This window comes from Monodelphis domestica, chromosome 5, assembly GCF_027887165.1.
Source record: "Monodelphis domestica isolate mMonDom1 chromosome 5, mMonDom1.pri, whole genome shotgun sequence".
Taxonomy (NCBI): Eukaryota; Metazoa; Chordata; class Mammalia; order Didelphimorphia; family Didelphidae; genus Monodelphis; species Monodelphis domestica.
In genome coordinates, this window is record NC_077231.1 from 295,771,187 (window position 1) to 295,790,730 (window position 19,544).

The 19,544-nt window shown below is 36.4% G+C and overlaps 1 long non-coding RNA gene across 6 annotated transcripts in view; it reads right to left on the reverse strand.

Annotated features, from left to right (window-relative positions):
* The window catches only part of LOC103101232 (uncharacterized), a 202,465-nt gene that overhangs the window by 31,764 nt on the left and 151,157 nt on the right, over nt 1–19,544 (reverse strand). For all 6 annotated transcript variants that reach the window (XR_008912485.1, XR_008912486.1, XR_008912488.1 and 3 more), the window contains one exon: nt 3,459–3,499. This is a non-coding gene — a long non-coding RNA (uncharacterized LOC103101232). The remainder of the gene's footprint in view (nt 1–3,458; nt 3,500–19,544) is intronic.

Sequence of the window (19,544 nt, forward strand, 5' to 3'; positions counted from 1 at the left end):
AAATTTACTCACCCACTCTTACATCTACTATAAATTATATCTTCCACTATTTTAATCACTACATTTTATGACCATAACCATTTTAATTTTAACAGTTTATGGCATCCACCTTTTAAATGCCACAGTAGTAGTAGTAGTAGATAGGTAGCATATGAATCAATCGCCCCATTCCATTAGGTGAAAGAAGTCTTTGAATAAAATTGAGTAAAACTAAAATAGAAAATATGTTGATATTTGGTGAGAAAACACTAATTCTCGATGGATCTTTCAATAAAATAGAAAGCCAGTGTGAGAATTAAAATTAATATATAATAACTCAAGCATTATATTTATGATTTATTAAAATTTAAAGAACTGGAGTTAAATGGGAGCTAAATCACTTAAGCTGAGAGAAATAAAGAGGAAGAATGAGGAGTTACAGCAAACTTAAATACAAGTGTGACTATTCAAAGTGGTGGAGAGAGTAGAGGAATTCTGGGAAATACTGAAGGATTCGGGGGGATGAAGCCCAAGGGTTCAAAATTCCACTTACACACCAGTGTCTGGCCACTGAGTGGCAAGAAAGTAAGAAGTACTCCCATGTCAAGAAAGACACTGAAAAGGAATCATTTGAAGAAAGAGGATAGAAGAACCTCAACTTACTCCAATCCTTCAACCAGGGAAAAATCCTTGAAGGGTCTGAAGATGTGGACTCCCCATTAGTAATGGTAGCAGTTTCCCAAGAGCAGTAGTCAGAGAATAAAATAGACACAACAAGGAAATATAGCTTCCAAACACTATGAGTGGGGGTAGCTGTGTTGTTCAGTAGATTGAGATTCAGGCCTAAAAATGGGAAGTCCTGGGTTCAAATATGGCCTTGGAGATTTCCTAGTTGTATGACCCTGGGCAAGTCACTTAACCCCCATTGTCTAAACCTTATCACCCTTCTGCCTTGGAACTGCTAGAGCAAGTGGGAGTTGGGTGACCAATTCCAGTGTATACGTTATACTTGCATATCACAGTGTTGATTCTAAGATGAAAGGCAAGAGTTTAAAAAAAAAAACAATTCTATAAAGGACCCCAACCTTCAGAGACCAACAAAGAACTATATCTCAGAGCAACTTCATGAAAACTCTTAAAAGAGAGAAAAGGATTTCCATCTCTTTGTCATATATCTGTAGGCTTTAAACCACCTTCCCCAATACTCTGTATATATTATTGGACAAGAGTGTCACAGATTATTGGGAAGACATTTTGTTCCATCTCTTTTCTCTATACCACCTTAAAGAAATGCTTTTTTATAAAGGCTAATTTCATCTGGCCAACTAATTGAAATCGACTAATAATTATGGGGGAAGACTATGAATGGGGGCTCCTGAGATATATCAATTAAAAAACACCCAACAGCCCTTCAAGGTCTCCCCAATCTATAAGGAAAGATGAAGTATTCCTTCTCTGGCAACCCAGTCTGCTAGAGCAAGTGGGAGTTGGGTGACCAATTCCAGTGTATACGTTATACTTGCATATCATAGTAGCTGAATAAATATTTGTTGGATTATATTGGAATGGTTAAAGAATAGTTTAATTCTAAAAAATTCAGACACTTTATCAAGACTTCATGTAACCCTGGATTAACTACTAATTTTGCAAATTAATTCTGATTCTGCTTATACTTTCAAATTTATGAGACAGTATGCTCCATGTATGTTATCTTCACTAAGCTTATTGCAACTTTAACCAGTTTTAAAGCCATGTCACATTAAGCATGTAAAAATCAGCCATCTACAAATCAGATCCATGCTGCTCTCCAAAAGGACCTAAACTATCCTAAGAATCAAGGGTCCTAAATGCAATTTTAAAGAAACCATTGCCATTCTCTAGTTTAAAACAGTTCAGTTCTAATAGCCTGAAAAGATGGATGCAAATATTAATGCGGAGGAGGAGGGAAGAGTCTGAAGTTCAGTGAAAGAAAATTACTTTCCTCTAACTGGAAAAATACTGTGATGAGGAACTTGAATGCTATATGTATGCAAAGTCAGAACTAGTATTTTGTGCTCAGGAGAATTACCATGAAGTGCTCATCACTCAAGTGGAGATGAAAGGGAAGGTAGAAAGCAAAAGGGAAATCATGGAGTGGGAAGGAAGAATTCAACCCAAACCTGCCATCTAGGAGATCCATTTTTGAACTAATTATTCTTGCTAACTGGGTCCCAAATTATATTAATTTAAAAATAGAATAAGGACTGAAATTGTTAGCAGTGCCCTCTAAATTTGGAATCCTGAAGCAAAGCCCTGGTCATTCACCCTAGTTACATCCCCAAGTACATATCAATTTCTCCTTTTAAAAAAGCAACTTGGAGGTGAAAGCAAGAGAAAACAATGTCCATTATCCTCAGAAAACTACTGATTTCTGGAAGACAGTCAAGGAAAGAGGCCACACTAGTCCCATGGGAATTCTAGATTCTAGATTAAATAGTGATAATTAATTTTAATCAAGAAGATTATTTAGAATTAGGCATTTCCATTTCTTTAAATCTTGCCTTCAATTGTGTGTCCCTTTTATAATTGCTAGACTGTGGGTAGGTGATTAAAGCTTTACTTTGGTGCCTCAAGAAGATAATGAGATTATTCTGAGTCTCCAAAGATTATCCTAGTAGAAAGCACACACTGGCATGTTCTACCAAGACAAAACAATATTGAAAATGGGCATGGTAAAAGACTATGGCTTGTTGTTGTTGTTTGTTTTGTTTTGTTTTATTTTGTATTTATTAAACATCAGACTTTTTAAACTCAGAAAAACTCATCACAGACACAGTTACTACAGGGTAGTAGGTTTTGCCATAGAAAAATGGAGATTTTGAGTAAGAAGGTATCATAGAGGGTCATTGAAGTCAATAGCTTCTTCTTATTTTGCAAATGTGGGAACTAACTTGTCTGAGTTCTCATAGAAAGTACAAAAACGGGACTTAAATCCAGGTCCTCTGACTGCTAATTGACTTTTTCCACTCTACCACATGGCCTCGAATCTAATCAATTAGAGAAGAGTTGTGACTTCTGTTGGCAGAAAGAATACCCACATCAATAAAATTTCAAATCCTTAAAGTATTATAGTATAGTTGATAAACACGATGGTTATTTCAATGAAACATCATTTTGTGATAGCATAAATGAGACTCAATTATCCATTGAGAAACTTTAGGCAAACTTGTCCATTGGTTCACCCAGCCATTACCCAAGGCTATATTTGGCCCAGGTGGTATATATTTGAATCTTGGGTGTGGTGACTAAGAGAGATCAACTCAATGAACATTTGTTGCACACCTAAGGTGTGAAGTGACAAGGGATCTCTAAAGGATTAGCCTTGTAAAACTAAACACAGAAAGGCACCAAAAATGTAATAGCCACTCTTTCTTGCCTTGTTTCTGGCATATATCCCACTGGTCTTAAAATGTTTGCTTCTGTTTATTTGATTAGCTCACCTTTATTTCTGAGTCCATCATCCTGTGACAAAGGAGATTATCTGTATTTAAAAGAAGAAGAAGAAAAGATTGAGCTCCTTGAGGATAATATCCGTTATATATAAAATCCCTCTCTGATGCCTCATTCTGGTTTGAAGGTGACCCTGGGCTCTTGAAAGCTATGACAGCAAAACAAAAGCTGGGAAGACTTCTGAGCACATCAAAGGGTTGTGTCTCTCTGTCCTCTGAGGACCAGCCTACCCAGACCAGAAGAAGCTCATCACCAGAGGCTTGGCCAAAGTCTGTGGACCCCCAATTAGAGAATATTACAATCTGAAACAACTTTACTGAACATCTAGTCCAACTGCCCATTTCACAAGGAAGGAAACTGAGGCCAAGAGAAATAAATCAATTCCCCCATGATCATACATTTCCTGACTTTCCAGTCAGTGTTCTTCCCATTATACCACTCCTCCTCCTAAATATTGACAACTTTTATTTGGCCTTAACCAAATTAGTAGAGAGAAAGGCCATTTGCATTGATATTTTTATATTGATTCTGTGGCCCAGGAGAAAATTCAAAGTGTCATTATGACTTTTAACAAATTCATTAAAAAGTAATAACCATTATCTTAAAGGAAATTGAGGCATGAAGTACTCTGAAGGCTAACCACTGGTGGCACTGAATCTATTCTCCCCATCCATATTTCTAGGTTGAAATCAAATTGTCTTTGTCCCAAAACTATTACAAAGCCAACCGCAGTTAGGAATGGGCTATATTTCTCTCATTTCCTCCAAAAAGTTGAAAACTCCAAAGAGGAAACTTTGCCAGAAGGAGACAAGAATGTCCTTTAAAGACAACCTCAGCCCAGTAATCTCCAAAGTAATTGAGGATAGATTTACATTCTGGGAAAAGACAAACACAGCCCTGCATTAAGCAAAGGAGAAGAAAGATAAAAAAGAGAGATATGGGTATTCCGACAATAAATCAGGCCAGGTTGCATTGTCTCAAGTTTGTAGACCCAGCTCAAAGCTGAGAAAATGTTGATGCCTAAACTTCGGATGAGCCAGAAAGAGAGCAGGGAGAGGATCCAGATTTAAAATGCATTATCAAATGGAAATTGAAAGAAGGAAAATCAAGAGGGCTGCTTTTCCATTTGGCACCAATGCCAAAGCATTTTCTTGACAGTGGGACTCTTTGGAATATAAAGTGGAAATGAGGCATTACAAAAGGACAGAGCTGCTTCTTTGAAAGCATGCCTAGTCATCAATTCTTTGCACTGCCTTTCTGAGGAAAAACTAGTGTTGGTCTTCTCACATCAGTGCGGTCTGAGACTTTTTCCAAACAGAATCAAAGGGATCTCAAGAACTATCTGAATGGTCTGCGCCCCCCATATGTAATCAGGTTAGATTTTATTATCCCCATTTTACTGACTAGGCAACAAAGGCACATCCTTTATTCCCACAGGAAAGGTATTTTAGAATCAATCTTACTGTCCAAATAAGGAAAGGGCTTTTAAGAAAGGTGAAATGACAATGATTTGCTGAAGGTCATTTAGGTGGAAGACCAAGGGTTCAAGTTGAAGTCCTCTGACTCCAAATCCAGTGCTTATTCCCTTACACACTAGCCAACTGATCCCTAAATAGAGTGGAAGGATCTCAAAAACATAATCCCCAACGTGAAGAGTATAGACCAGGCTGAGACTGATTTTTGATAGCGGCCCCTGACATTTGATGACCAACACAGGATGTGCCTCTGAATCTTTGACCCCCACCTGCTCCACCCCAACCTCATCATAAATACACCAAGAATCAGACATCTGCAAGAAAAATCCATTCTCTCAGGGGAAAATAAAAGCAACAAATCTCTCTTCTCTGAATGAAAGCATAAAGTGGCATTCCAAAAGGAGACAGAATTCTAACACAGGGGAGAAAGCCTGACCACTAGATGTTGGAGAGGTGGAGGCAAAAGATGCTAAAAAGGGTGGAACCATAATAAAAGGGACTCAAGCATGAGACTGCCCAGCACATTATCCACCGGACATAGTGCTTGGCAATAACCTTCCAACAGGTTGGCTAGAGACGATGACTCTTAGCAATAGGTGATGGAGTCTTCTAGAGTCTTAGGGTAAAGTTCAGTGTGTTGATGACCAACAAATGGGCATTGATCCAGAAAGAGGAAGAAAAGTTTCTGAGCATGTAGTGAAGAAGCTAGCAGTAGACCAGTTAAAATGGTTCAAAAAGGTCAAGGTTGAAGCACAGAACAGGGGCAGAGCTATACATCAACAAAACCAGAAACAAGATCAAGCAAGAGTCCAAGGATTACAAAATCCCTGGAGGGCTTTGGGGGTGCCTCTGTGTATTAAACTACTCTCATCCCTTCAAACTCTTTGATTTGATGCCTCTGAGGGAAGTCTTAACTTACATTCTCATTCCCCTCAATGAGAAGTAGTAGCACTGGACACTTACCGGCAGGTGAGTGTTTTCTGCCTTGTCACAGATGGGACATCTCCAGTTCACTGCCACTATAAGCAATCTACCATGCTCACAGCATTACTTTACGATGATAGTTGCCACTTCTATAATGCTTTCCTTTCAAAATATTTCATATACAGTCTAGTTCTACAATTTCCTAATATTGTCCTTTCCATGGTTTTGCCTACATTATTTTTTTTCTTAGATTATGTTACAGCCTGTTCGCTCCCAAAATGAGCCATTTCCCTTAGAGTGACCTTCAATTTCAATTCATTGGAAATCATTCAGTCCCATGATTCACACTTATATAAATACCACAAGAACATTGGTATTAAAAAGAGTGACCTTTGTTACATGGAAAAATTCAGAGAGGCTAAAATCATTCTAGTTTTCAAAAGACAATCTGACCCACTAACCCCCATCCTTTATCCAACTCATTGCCCATTATCAGTGTCTATCCAAAATAAATATAATAATGAATAAATTTCATGGATTGTCCATCCAATGAGAAGATATAATTTGAAAAATAGATATTTTTTAATCACTTGACTTTTCTTATATGATATTCAAACCAAAATTATTCAAATAATTATGGAACTCATTTAGCAGGCTCTGAAATTCTTTGAGGTTCATTATTATTAATAATAATAACTAGCTTTATACACTGCTTTAAGGTTTACAAAGCACTTTACACACATTGATTTGATACTGATATAGACCCACAGATGCTGATAGTATTATTGTTCCCATTTTACGGATGCAGAAACAGAGGGTGAGAGAATTTAGGTAACTTGTCCAGGATCATATCACCAGCAAATGTCTGAGTTAAGATTTGAACTCAGATCTTCCTAACTTTAAGTCAAGTTCTCTGTCCTAGCTACCACATAATTTGCATAATATCATCCAAAAATAGGAGTATCTACAGCACTTCACTTATCTATAGAGAATCTCTCTACTACTCAAATTCCTCACTGAATATCTTCCTTGACAGAAGTGAACACCTTTGGCAAGATTATATGTCTCTTTTTTACTTTTGTGATTTCAATTAATATTCATAAACAGGGAGTATTTTATTCCTGCTTTTATATTTTAAAGGATTCTTGCTTGATTCTGACTTATCAAAGACACACTGTTGGTTTCCCAGGCATATGCTTTTTATTTTGTAGTTTACAAAATAAATACAACAGGAAAGCACAGTGTTTCTATCCTCAAACAATTCTGAGGCTTCTATAGAAGAGCGCTTGTGAAAACCTGCCTTATAACTTCATCAAGGTCATCATCTCGAGGCATGTAGATTTTACTCATTAGATTGTGTAAGCATAAGGATGTATAAGAATAAATAATTTGACAGTTGTTTACGTCACTTGATCAGCGAGGATAACCTCCATAAATGATCTCCAAAAAAAGCATTTGGAGAGAATCTAAATGAATTATGCTAATTTGATATTGACTAAAATATCAGTTTCCTTTGTGATATATATGGATAAATATAGAGAGAGATCTATAGGTATGTGTGTATATATGTATATATGTATATATATATATATATTTATGACTCTGTGAGTTTATATGCATATAGCATCCTGTGTGTGTGTGAATTCACAGCCTACTATATGCCAGGCACTGTTCTGGACTGTGGGAATACAATGACAGAAAAACAAACCAATCCCTGCCTGAATTGGGGGAAGGGAAGGGAGGTGGGGCTACATGTACATGCAAAAGTAAGTGGAAAACACATACAAAGCCAATACAGGATCAATCCAGGAGAGGAGGCACTGGCCACTTGGAGGGCACACTGAGAGCTTCCTGAAGAAGAGAGCAATAGAGCTGAGTTTTGAAGGAAGTTAGAGGAGGCAGAGATGAAGAAGGAGTGAATGCCAGGCAAGGGCAAGCAGCCTGTGCTAAAGGACGGAGGCTGATTAGAGAATGTGTAAATGGGGAGTAGCAAGCAGTCCAGTTTGGCCAAAGTATCGAAGCATCTCTCAAGTGACCGAAGGGAAGTAATATGAAAGTAGCCTCGAAAGAGAGGTTGGAAGGGATTTTCATTTCAAATATCAGAGATCAAAATTTATCCTAAAGGTAATAGGGAGCCTCTTGCATTTGTCCAATAGAGTAATAATAGAGTAAATCGTGCTTTGGAATGATCACTTTTGTGACCTGTGGAGAATGAATTGGAAAGGGGAGAGATTTGCAGTGAGGGGATCAGTTTAGGCATCTACCACCCCAATTCAGGTGAGATGATGGTGGAACAAGAGGGATGAGGAGCAGACATGCTGTGGAGGTAAATTTAATAAGATTTAGATTACGTTGCATGAAGCCTCTATAAAATACTTACTGTGGGCCTAGCCAGGATCTCACAATTAACTGGATATGAGGTTGTAGGAGAGTGAAGAGTTAAAGAAAACTCCTGGAGTGTAACCTGAGAGCCTGAAAATACTATGGCAGTGCCTTGGACAGCAATAATGTGGCTGGGGAAGAAGAATGGCAACATAAAGTCTGTTTTGGACCATTTGAGTCTGAAAGACCCATGGGACGTCCAGTTGGAAACATCTACTGGGCACTTATTTATGTGGCACTGGCCCTCAGGAAAGATACCAGGTTTAGGTATATAAATCTTGGCGTTATCTACACAGAGATACTAATTGAGCCCATGGGCATTGCTGACTATTTTTAAGATTAGCAGAAGAGCCCAAAGGATAGAAAAATACTACATCTATCTAAAGAAAAAGAAATGGCATTTGGTGAGTGAGAGCCCTGAAAGTTAAGCACATTACATTCATCACTAACAATGTTTTCTTTACAGGACTGTAGATTGGGGAGAGGGGGAATGATAGCTAATTCAATTTCTCTTCACATTTTCCCCTTAAAATAAATAGAATTACTCCATGGAGTAAGTATCCAAAGTTCAGAATCAGAATGACTAGATCTTTCCATTGTTTTCGGGGAGATTCCCAAGATAATGAAAATATGCAAATACATGTAGAATGTTTCCAAACTAAGGAAAAATACAAGATAGTCAAAAATCTCTTCTTTTCAATTCCATACAAGCCCATTAACAAATAAAAGCACCTTTTAGGGAGGGAAAGAGCCACAAAATAGCATGATGGTACTAAATGACCCCAGAGATTTCTTAGTCACCTACTATTTATCCCTGAAAGGGACCTTGCAAAAGACAAAAGAAACAGAGGTCCACAGAACATTTTCCATATTTTTTAAGGATCAGATGAACTAATGTAAAGGTCCTTTGCAAGCCTAAAAATACTGAGTATTGTAAAAAAATGTAAGCCAATATAATCTGCTGAGGGATGGAAATAGATAACTGTGATAGGTTAAAGAGGAGTTACTAGAGAAATAAAATATTATAGGGATTCTAGAGAAAGTCTTTACCACCATGGAGACTTAAGGAGACCCTTGAGGAAAAGAAAGTGTTTGATTTGGACTTTGAGGATTGGTTGGAAATCAACAAGTGAAGTAAGGAAGGTAAATGTACTGGCATTTGGGAATGGACAGAGCAAAACCATGGAATCAGCTGAACCAAGAGCACTGGGGACATTGTCACAAATACCCATACTATCATTGGGAAGAATGGGCATACCTAGGGAATATGGGCATACTTAGGGAATGTCCTTGGACCAGTCCTCCTTCCTTTCCAAGGCACACAGATGGAAGAGTAACTCTTCTGAGTGAGGTGACTATACCTATGAATACCTGTCAACTACAACAAGGCTGCCAATATCTTTTTTTTAACCATTCCTTCTGCAGAAGAGTGGTAAGGGCTAGGCAATGGGGGTCAAGTGACTTGCCCAGGGTCACACAGCTAGGAAGTGGCTGAGGCCAGATTTAAACCTAGGAACTCTCATCTCTAGGCCTGGCTCTCAATCTACTGAGCCACTCAGCTGCACCCCCAATATCTTAATAAAACAAATTTAGAGATGGAAAGGACCACTGAGTTCAAGCTCCTCATTTTACAGGGGAAGGGTACCTTATTAGTCTTGGGATTCAGTAACTGCTCTCTACTTCTAAACACTCTCTCAACCAAAGAGCTACCTCTTTCCTATAAGATGGAAAGAAGCATCTATTATTCCTTTTAGATTGTAAGTTCCTTAAGGAGGGAATATCTTTTGCCTCTTTTTATATTCCCAGTTTTCTTAGCATAATAACTGGCACCGAGTAGGCATTTTATAAATGTTTATTGACTTATTGAATTGAATAAAAATAATGTTTTTGAGATGGTGGAGCAGAGCAGGGAGAGTGATTCTCAAGCTTCATAATTTCAACCTCCAAAGATTCTTTGCTCTCCCATGATACACCCATTGAGGGAATTTGTTTTGCTTGAGTATGCATATTTGCTGAAAGAAATTTGTTTTTTGCTTTTCTTGCAAAAAGAAGGGTAGTAGGGAGAGAAAATGGATTTGTTGTTTATTTTTTTAAGAGAAGTAGGAAAATGCTAAAGATGTGAAATGTTGCATGAACTTTTATAATGTAGTTGTATTATTAGTTATACTTTCTTACAAAGCTAAAGTTAACTGCAAAAATTTGTAATGTAAAAACACAAGACAATTAGAGGGGAGGGAAAGCGAAGGGTGGGATAAAATCTGTTTGTTCCAAATTCTTGCCTTTATTATTTTCTATTTGGCTGAAAACTAGCTTAGGTCTCACTCTATGGAGAAATCATTAGGACCCAGACTTCCTCACACATTTGTAACCCCAGGAAACATGGTAGTTCTAGGGCATAGCATGACATTGGCTTTTGGGATCATCACTAAGTCCTATCCCTCTAGTCTGTCCTCAAATCAAACTGGTCTGTATTTGCCTCTCCCTATAATAGAGGAAATGGCAAGAATTTGAGGATGATTATGAGTTGATGCTTTATTATTCTGGTCATGTTGCAGCAGTAAGTCAAAATTCATGAGAGCAAATGTTTAAAAAGGCATTAAAGGGGACAAAAATATCACCCCAATGATTAGAGTCAGCTTTTAGAAATGTCAGGAAACAAAACAGATTATCTGTGCTAACTATAACCCTAGTCATATGGGAAGAGCTGACAGAATGATTGTCCATTACTATTACATTGTGAGGAATGATCTGGAGCATTTCTATATGAACTGGGAGAACCTCAACAAACTGATGCACAGTGAAATGAGCAGAACCAGGAGAACATTGTACACAGAAAGTAAAACATTGTAGAATAATACAATGTAATGGACTTTGCTGCTAATAGCAATGCAACAAACCAGGACACTCCTGAAGGACTTATGGGAAAGAATGCTAACCACATTGAGAAAAAGAACTATGGGAGTAGAAATGCAAAAGAAGAACATTTGACATCATTCATCACATGTATATATTGGGTATGCGATTTGGGGTTTAGGCTTAAAAAGATCATTCCATGGAAAAAAATAATAATATGGAAATAAGTATCAAGTGATACATTTGAACAACCCATTGGAATTGCTTGTTGACTCGCAGAGGGGGGAAGGGAGAGAGGAGGGAAAGAAAGCCAATCATGTAAATGTGGAAAAATATTTAAAAATTAAAATTAAAAAAAATTGTTCATTACACACTTCCTTTTTACTCTTGATTCCCTCTCAGTCCTAAACTTTTGTTATTCTAGTTTCATCCAACTTCTTGCTTCTTGGGGAAAAAAAAGGCACTAGTCAAGGGCACCAGGAGCTATCAATTCAGATCAAGGGAGTAAACAAACGTAAATTCCCTCCTGATATCTACATCCAAAAAATGTTTTAATATAATTTTGCAATCAATTTTCTATATTGATTTTTTTCTTCTGTGAAGCTTAAGGAAGAAAGGGAGACAAAGAATATTTGGCTGATCTGGGTCATCTGGCCATCTTAAATCCTCTTTCTGGCATAAAAAAAGTTTATAATCAAAAAGATTTCTTTTAATGTTTAAAAGATACTGCAAAATGTACTTAAGTGCAAAGAACGGGCATTTCTGCAAATGTTGATGTAAAAGTACGCTGTCCCAGTGGAGTTTAAAAACTGCCTAGTCTTTCCAACATCTTGATTTAAACTGACACTACTTATTGGAAACCTTGTTTGTAAAGGAATCGGTGAGAACCAAATCATTCAACTATGTCACTTATTTTTAGTTCAATGTCTCAGTGTCTTTTAAGGAAGGTAGATACAGCTGGGCTTTCAACTCTGCATACATATCTTTGAAATACTTCATGTCCTAAGTGTATTCCAGTTGGGACAGTCTGCAAATAGAATCCATAACTAGAAAGTATAGATGTATATTTGAAAAATGAAAACATTTGACCAGGCTGTCACAGATTGTTGGCTCAATATTATCCCAATATTTTCTTTCACATTACACTTTTTTTTTAACAAATCCTTTCCAGAGTATTTTCTTCATCAAGCTGATTTCCTAGGACCACTGACAGTGATATGTCCCAGGAGAAGGAGAACTGACCTCAGAGATGAACACTGTTGAATCAGATCATCACCACCAAAGCCTCTGTGTTTTCTGTTCCCAGGACTACAGGAAGCTCAGCCTGGCATCAAACTCACCAAGAGAAATGCATAGCACAGGGGCAAACACATCCATCCATGTACAAAGACACCCAAGCTCCTGGCTATACCCTATACACAAGATGTTTGACTCTGATAAAGTTCTACCTTTCAAACTGGAAGGTTCCATTCCTATAGTGTCCCAAAGTGAGCTGCCAACAGCAGAAGTAAAAGTTCAGCTTTTAGGCATTTGATTCTAAGAGTCTTCATTTGGGAGACACTCTATGTTCTGCCTCAGTTATTGCCCACAGCTTCTCCCTTGCTACCTCCACAGCTCAGCTGCTCTCCTTTCCCTGATAGGCTGAGATACTAAAGACAACTCTACCCTGCACATTATGGAAATAACCCTGATTTTCTAGATGGGAATCATCAAAAATGCTAGAATAACCTGATCATTGATTTAGGGTTGGAGTTAAATTCTGAGGTCATCTAGCCCAAGCCTTACTTTTATTGATGTAGAAACTGAAGCTGACAGAAGTACGGTGACTTGCCAAAGATAACAGAGATCGTAAGTTATCTAATGACATCAAGCTCCCTACTGCCTCTCAATTTGATGTCAGTAATCAATCCACAATGAAGGGACAATCATGTCCTTCTAATTTCATTCACGTGTCCTTTCTATTCTAATTACCACCAGTTTATATGAATTGGTCCTATACATAGAAGCAAACAAATCTTTCTAAGGTATAAATCTATTCAGATCACTCTTTTGCTCCAATACCTTCAATAACTCCACATTGTCAGACCCAGCCTGGTACTTAAGACTTTCCACCATCTTAGATGGACCTTGCATTGTGATCTTTATGCTATATGTGCCTAATATATATTTATAAACTAAATGAATGCATGTATGAATGAATGATTTGAACTGCAATTGAGGGGGGAGAATGTATAAATGGAGATTTTGAAACTTTGGACTTCATCTCCCAGAAGTCCCTTAGTATTTCCTAAAATTCCCTTTTCCTGCATCTTTGCATTTTGTGTGATAGATATTTAAGTGGATGTATGATCCTCCCACTCTCTCTTGGACTTACACCCAGGCTGAAGTCAGTCAGTCCTTTTGTTCTAATTATTATTAATAAAATTTTATAAAATATAATATTTAGTTATTGATTATTAATTGTAAAACCCACAAGAAACAGTGTGCCTATATCTATCAATCCAAACACCATAGAGAAAAGTAGCTATAACAAAAGAATATTGGGGTAGATATCCAATAATTCAAAGGATACACTATCCAAGATAAGGGAAAAAATAAAACTCATCATTTCAGATGTCTTTTGCAAGTGTTAGTAATAAACAAAATAAACTAAAAATATTAAAGATGTGAATTCAACTTCAAATCACTGGATTTTTGGGTTGATTTGTTACATGTCTAAAATATGTCAATATAAAACTCTATTTTATTCCAAAGCAACAAATTAGAAAAAGAGTGGTGGAGTAGCCTTGTAAGTGAAGAAATTATACTTGTGTGAAGATACAGTGAACCAAAGTTTCAGGAAGTATAGAAGGGCATTTGGATAAAGTAATTAGAGTATAGTTGAAATTTACTATGTACCAACTATGAAGAAGAAGGAAATGGATGATGTTTTAGAAAAAAATCACATTATGGATGCAGAGACTTACATGGTAGTAATAAGAATCTTTATACATGAAGACATCTGTTGGAACCCTTTGCCTTCTAAAAGAAAAAAAGTCAATATACTCTCACCCCACCTTAACAACAAAGTAATTTTAATGAGGTAGAAGAAGCATTGAGAGTAATTACTGTTTCAGACCTAAATGTAATCTTCTTGAGGACAGAAACTGATTTTGCTTTTCCTTTTATCTCTAGCACTAAGCACAGTGCCTAAAACATAGTAACATAGAGAAAAGTAGTTATAACAAAAGAATATTGGGGTAGATATCCAATAATTCAAAGGATACAATATCCTTTCTTAGAGTGCAGTTTCATTTAATGACTGAGGATCTAGTTTTTTTCTTAATAGAATTCCAGTTTGATCCAAATATTGATGGAAGAAATGAAAAGAATTCTCCACTACAATATCAAGCAACTCGTGAATCTTATCTTATCAAGATATTGTCTCCAGGCTGGTCAATCAATAATTTGGTGTTTTCTTGTTCCTTAGTTTGAATCCTATATAATGTGTAACTTTAGACACTTGACCCTCTCCTCTGCTGGATAAGAATAAATTTCCTTCTAAATTATTTCAGTTTAGGAATATCTGGTTCTCAGAAAAAAAAAATTGGTGTCAGAAGTGGGGTCTTTCATGGTTGGTGAGAGGTAGGATTCGACCTAGACAAAATCAATCTGAATACCAAGAACTGGAACACAGTCCAAGTTATCCTTAGCTTTGGACTAGGAATTAGGACTGAGGACTCTGGATGACCAGAAGGCTAAAGGGCTATGTGTGATCTTGGCCCAAGAAATTACTCAGAGAGGGTTAGAAGTAGCTCAGCTACTCTTATGGGCATATGAAAAGTCTTGTTGAACTGATCAACCAAGGATTTTGAAGTAGTTCCAACATCTGTTGATTTCTTCCAGCTTTCTATAATCTGATGTTAAACTCTCCATCCCAATAATAAGAGACTTCATTCTGCTTTAAAAGTGGCAGCTATATACCTGGCTGGATAAAGTACTGAGCCTGGAATTAGGGATGACCTGAGTTAAAATGTAACCCAAAATATTTGCTAGCTAGGTGACCCTGGACAAATCACTTAATATCTATTTGCTTTAATCCACTGAAGAAGGAAATGGCAAATCACTCCGCTGCTTTGCCAAGAAAACATGGTCCATAGATTCACAAAGATTTGGACATGACTGAACAACTCCAACTTTAGACTTTTAGTGAAGAAAAGATTTTGGGAAAGAAAAAAAAAAGCATATAATATACTTCCTCCATTTTAACACTGGCCAGTTTGGGGTTACAGAGATGAAGTCAAACAAGTAAAGAAAGGAAAAATTCTTCCTAATTTATAGAAATTTATGGCATTAAAAACTAATTAGACACTAAATTTATATGTGACATAAGATCTTTGTTTTAAGCTTCCAAATTAATGTTCAAAGATTTTTTTAAAATGTTGGAATATTTGAACAACAAAGAGAATTTGCAAGCACCACTGTACACCCGTAGAATGGAGCAAACTAAAACAGTGGACTCCATAATTTGAGTAGCTAATAGTCCTTGGGGAAATTGAGATTTTTAGTGATACCACTTGAGATTGTAAATTCAGATTTGAGATGAGTTTGTTCTAAAAACAAATTATAATGTGTTCTCATTTAAAGTGAGATGTTTTCCTGTTAAGGATAATCATAATTTTTTCACCTTGTATAAGTAGACCAGACCTTAATGGAAAAATATATTTGATATTTGGCATTAAGGTCATATATTTAGAAACTGCATCAATAAGAATTAAAAGCATAATTAAAAGTGTAATTGGCATTAATACAATAATCCACCATGTACAGGAAATTCCAAGTGCTGCTCAAAAGGAGTAGTCAGAGAACTAGTGGATGTCTATGCCAAGGGAGGTTTTGAGGATGACCTTGCATAGGGGAAGATAGGATCCTCTTGACTCGGTTTCTCTATTTTGCTATTTCCCTCTTCATAATACATTTTCCCATCTAGTTAATTCTGATCATTGTTATGAGACCTTGTGAATAATATGAAATTTGGTATTTGGTTGGCTGTCTAAAAATAAAGGCTAGCTATGACCCATACTTGGAATTAAACAGAGTTAAGGAAGCTTTATGCTTTTGTACAGGTTAGTCCATGCCCTTGAAAAGACAATAACCATGTCCTTTCTTCCTCTCATAGCAAACCTACAAGGGTAGGTATATTATAAAAGTTTATATGATGAATCCTGGTGATGCAATGCTCAACATCTCTGAGTTATTATAATAGGATGCAAGTATGAAAGATCGTATAATTTTAAATTTATTATTCTTAATTTGTGATTACTAACAGTTACATATTCATGTACTGTATAAGATTAGGTCCTTAAAGTATCTCATTCTAAAATAAATAAAATATCTCATTCTATCTGGATAATTTGAGGATAATAAGACAATTGGAGAGTGAGATAAAAATTTTGAATTTTAAATTTTAATGTAATAATAAACTTTATTCTAATAAAATCAACACAGTTATATTATTTACTCTAAGAACACAAAGAGAGATGGATATATATGTATATGGCTGGTTTTCTAGTACTTCAATAACAATGACAAAAAGTATAATAATATCTCTATTAAATTTGAACTGGTTTTCGCCACAATAAGTAGTTATTGGAAAGCCAAATTTAATTAGAATAGCCTTCCATAATTGCCTTGGGAATGAGGCCTATTCCAGACTTTCCAAAAGGAAAATATTCCAAATTGATCAAAGGTACTTTAATCTGACTTAATTTACCAACAGTCTATTTGACTAGATTTTTCTTCCGGAGAGGATGTATGAGATTATCACTCAGCTTAATGGCATTAAGGGAAGCATCACATCGTGAATTTGCCTTTTTATTTAACTTTTTGTGATACTTGTAACCATATATGTTCTTTTAATATCTGGAGAATCTCCCTGTATTGTGTAGTACATTTTTTCCTGGTGCAAGAATAAGACCCCTAAATTACAGATCCTGATGCTTACCCAATTTGAGCTCTCAGACAAAGTCTTGCCATCAGTGTGGTCCTTATCACTCCTTTAAAAAATTCTATCAAGTTCTTAATAAGATGCAGTGAAAGAGATATTTTCACTGACTCATTACTTTACAATTTATCCTTCTGTAATTGTAATTCCGTTGGTATAGGAATGTTGGACAAAGACCAAAAGGGGAGAAATCATGGGGCCACTTTATTGCATTGCTTTAACCCAGTATTGTGTGACTGGAAAACTAAACATTTCTTATAGACCAAATTCATTTAATACTTAATTCAGGACTTGAGTCATATTGACCAGAAATCCAGTCAGATCCAAAGATGGATGCAAGGAAAATCAAGAGTTGTCTCCCACTCTACATCTCAAACAGCCCATGTGTCTTACTAAAAACTTGCCTCCATGTTAGTCAAGCATTTACTGTTTCCTTGTTCCTTTATTTGTAGCTCATATAATGTGTAAATTACAGATACTCAGGGGGAGTTAGTCACCCTTTTTTTGGTTCTCTCCTCTACTGGATGACTTAATAAACTACTTTCTAAGTTATTTCAGTTTAAGATTTGTTCTCAGCTAAAACTCCCAAATAACCTTGAGAATTCAAGAAATAAACTATACTAAACCAGAGCTTTATCACAAACAAGACTCTTTCCCATACACATCAAGACAAAACACTGATCCACAAAAAATTTAATAACATCTTTAACAAATGCTACCATATTGGATATTCATTATCTCCATACAACTTCATGAAATGGAAAGCTTTCAAAGTATAGAAACAGCAAAAAAAAAAAAATATATATATATATATATATATATATCAAAACCAAGTGAGGAGCAAATGATTTCTGAATCATCCCACTGTCTTACATGCTGCTGGTGTTGTCCCAAAAATGATTTCCAGGAGTCTCTAGAAAATCCCAGTATTTTATTCAGTTACCAAAAAATTCAGCTATTTTATGCACATGTGCAATAATCTGCAGAATATTAGTCATAAAATAAGAGTAACATAGCAAATGGTCCTAGGACCACTTTTAATTATTTCTTTTAAATAAAAAGAAAAATGGGAAGGGAAGAATGTATTAAATTTGTGTAATAATTGATAATTTCCACAGGACTTTTGCACACATTTCCAATTTGATCTTCACACCCACCCTGAGTATGAGACTCATTCCATGCAAATGTATAAACTATCATAGAATCTTAGAGCAAAATAGTTGACTTCTTCTACAGATGAGGAATAGACTTGGAGCAGGAAAGTAATTGGTTCTGGGCTACCATATTCATTGGTAGAAGAGTTGGAACTAGAATCCAGAGCTCCTAACACAATCCAGGCTTCTTAGTGCCCTACTATAGCTGCCTCCAATAATGCCTCCGTCCCCACCATTCATCCCAGAACTTTCAGAGCTGATTCTGACTATAGTAGGAATATTTTCCTCCCCAGGAATCTCCTATAAGAGTAAAAGCACATAGGTTTGTTCAAAGACAAACAAACAAAAGAATGAATCTGGACTTCAGTGAAGTCATGCATTCCACATATACTTCAAGCCCCAAATATTTGGACATGGTTCCAAAGAGCACCAAACCTTGCCTACAGGGTGGCAATGGCTACTTCAGTCTATTCTGAAACAAGACAGACATCATTGTGCATTTCCTATGCCTTTTTCTTTTGAGGTCAGAAGAGAGAAGTCAAAAAATATTAAAACTGTCATCAACACCCCAGATCAGGGCGATTTACCCAATAGGCATCACACTCATCTCTTGAAAAACATAGTGGCTACAGGGAAAGGTGGCTTCTATTTTTACTCTGCTCTAGGTGAGAGTACATTAGAATCAGTGCAAACTCTCTCACTCCCTATGTGTATTTTACAAGATCGGAACTAAATAAAATTTAATTTTAGTGTTTTTGTCAAGATCTCAACATCTTGACACAGGGCCTTCAAATTTGAGATTCTTCCCCTGAAGTATTTTTGGACTCATAAAATTCTTTATTCTGGATCAGTTAACCTGGGGTTTCCTTTTGTAATCCTATGTATTTTATTTTAGGCACTTAAAAATATAATCTGAGAAAGGTTCTATTGGCATTATCTAACTGTCAAGGGAGTACATGAAACACAAAAAGTTAAATATTTCTGCCCTAATCTGAAGGAAGAGTTGATCTAAGACCTTTTTTCCTTCCTTCAAGATAATAATAAATAGAATTTATATAGCACTTCTTGTGTGCTTGTAAAGCACTCTATTCAATGCTTTTATATATCATTAGATCCTCAAAATAACTCTAGGAGATAGGTGCTATTATTTTCTCCATTTCACAGTTGAGGAAACTGAGGCAAATGTGTTAAATGATTTGCCTAAGGTCATATAGCTATGGGTCCAAGGATGGATTTGAACTCAGATTTCCCTGATTCCAAACCCAGCGATCTATCTACCATGCCATCTACCTGCCTAATGAAAAG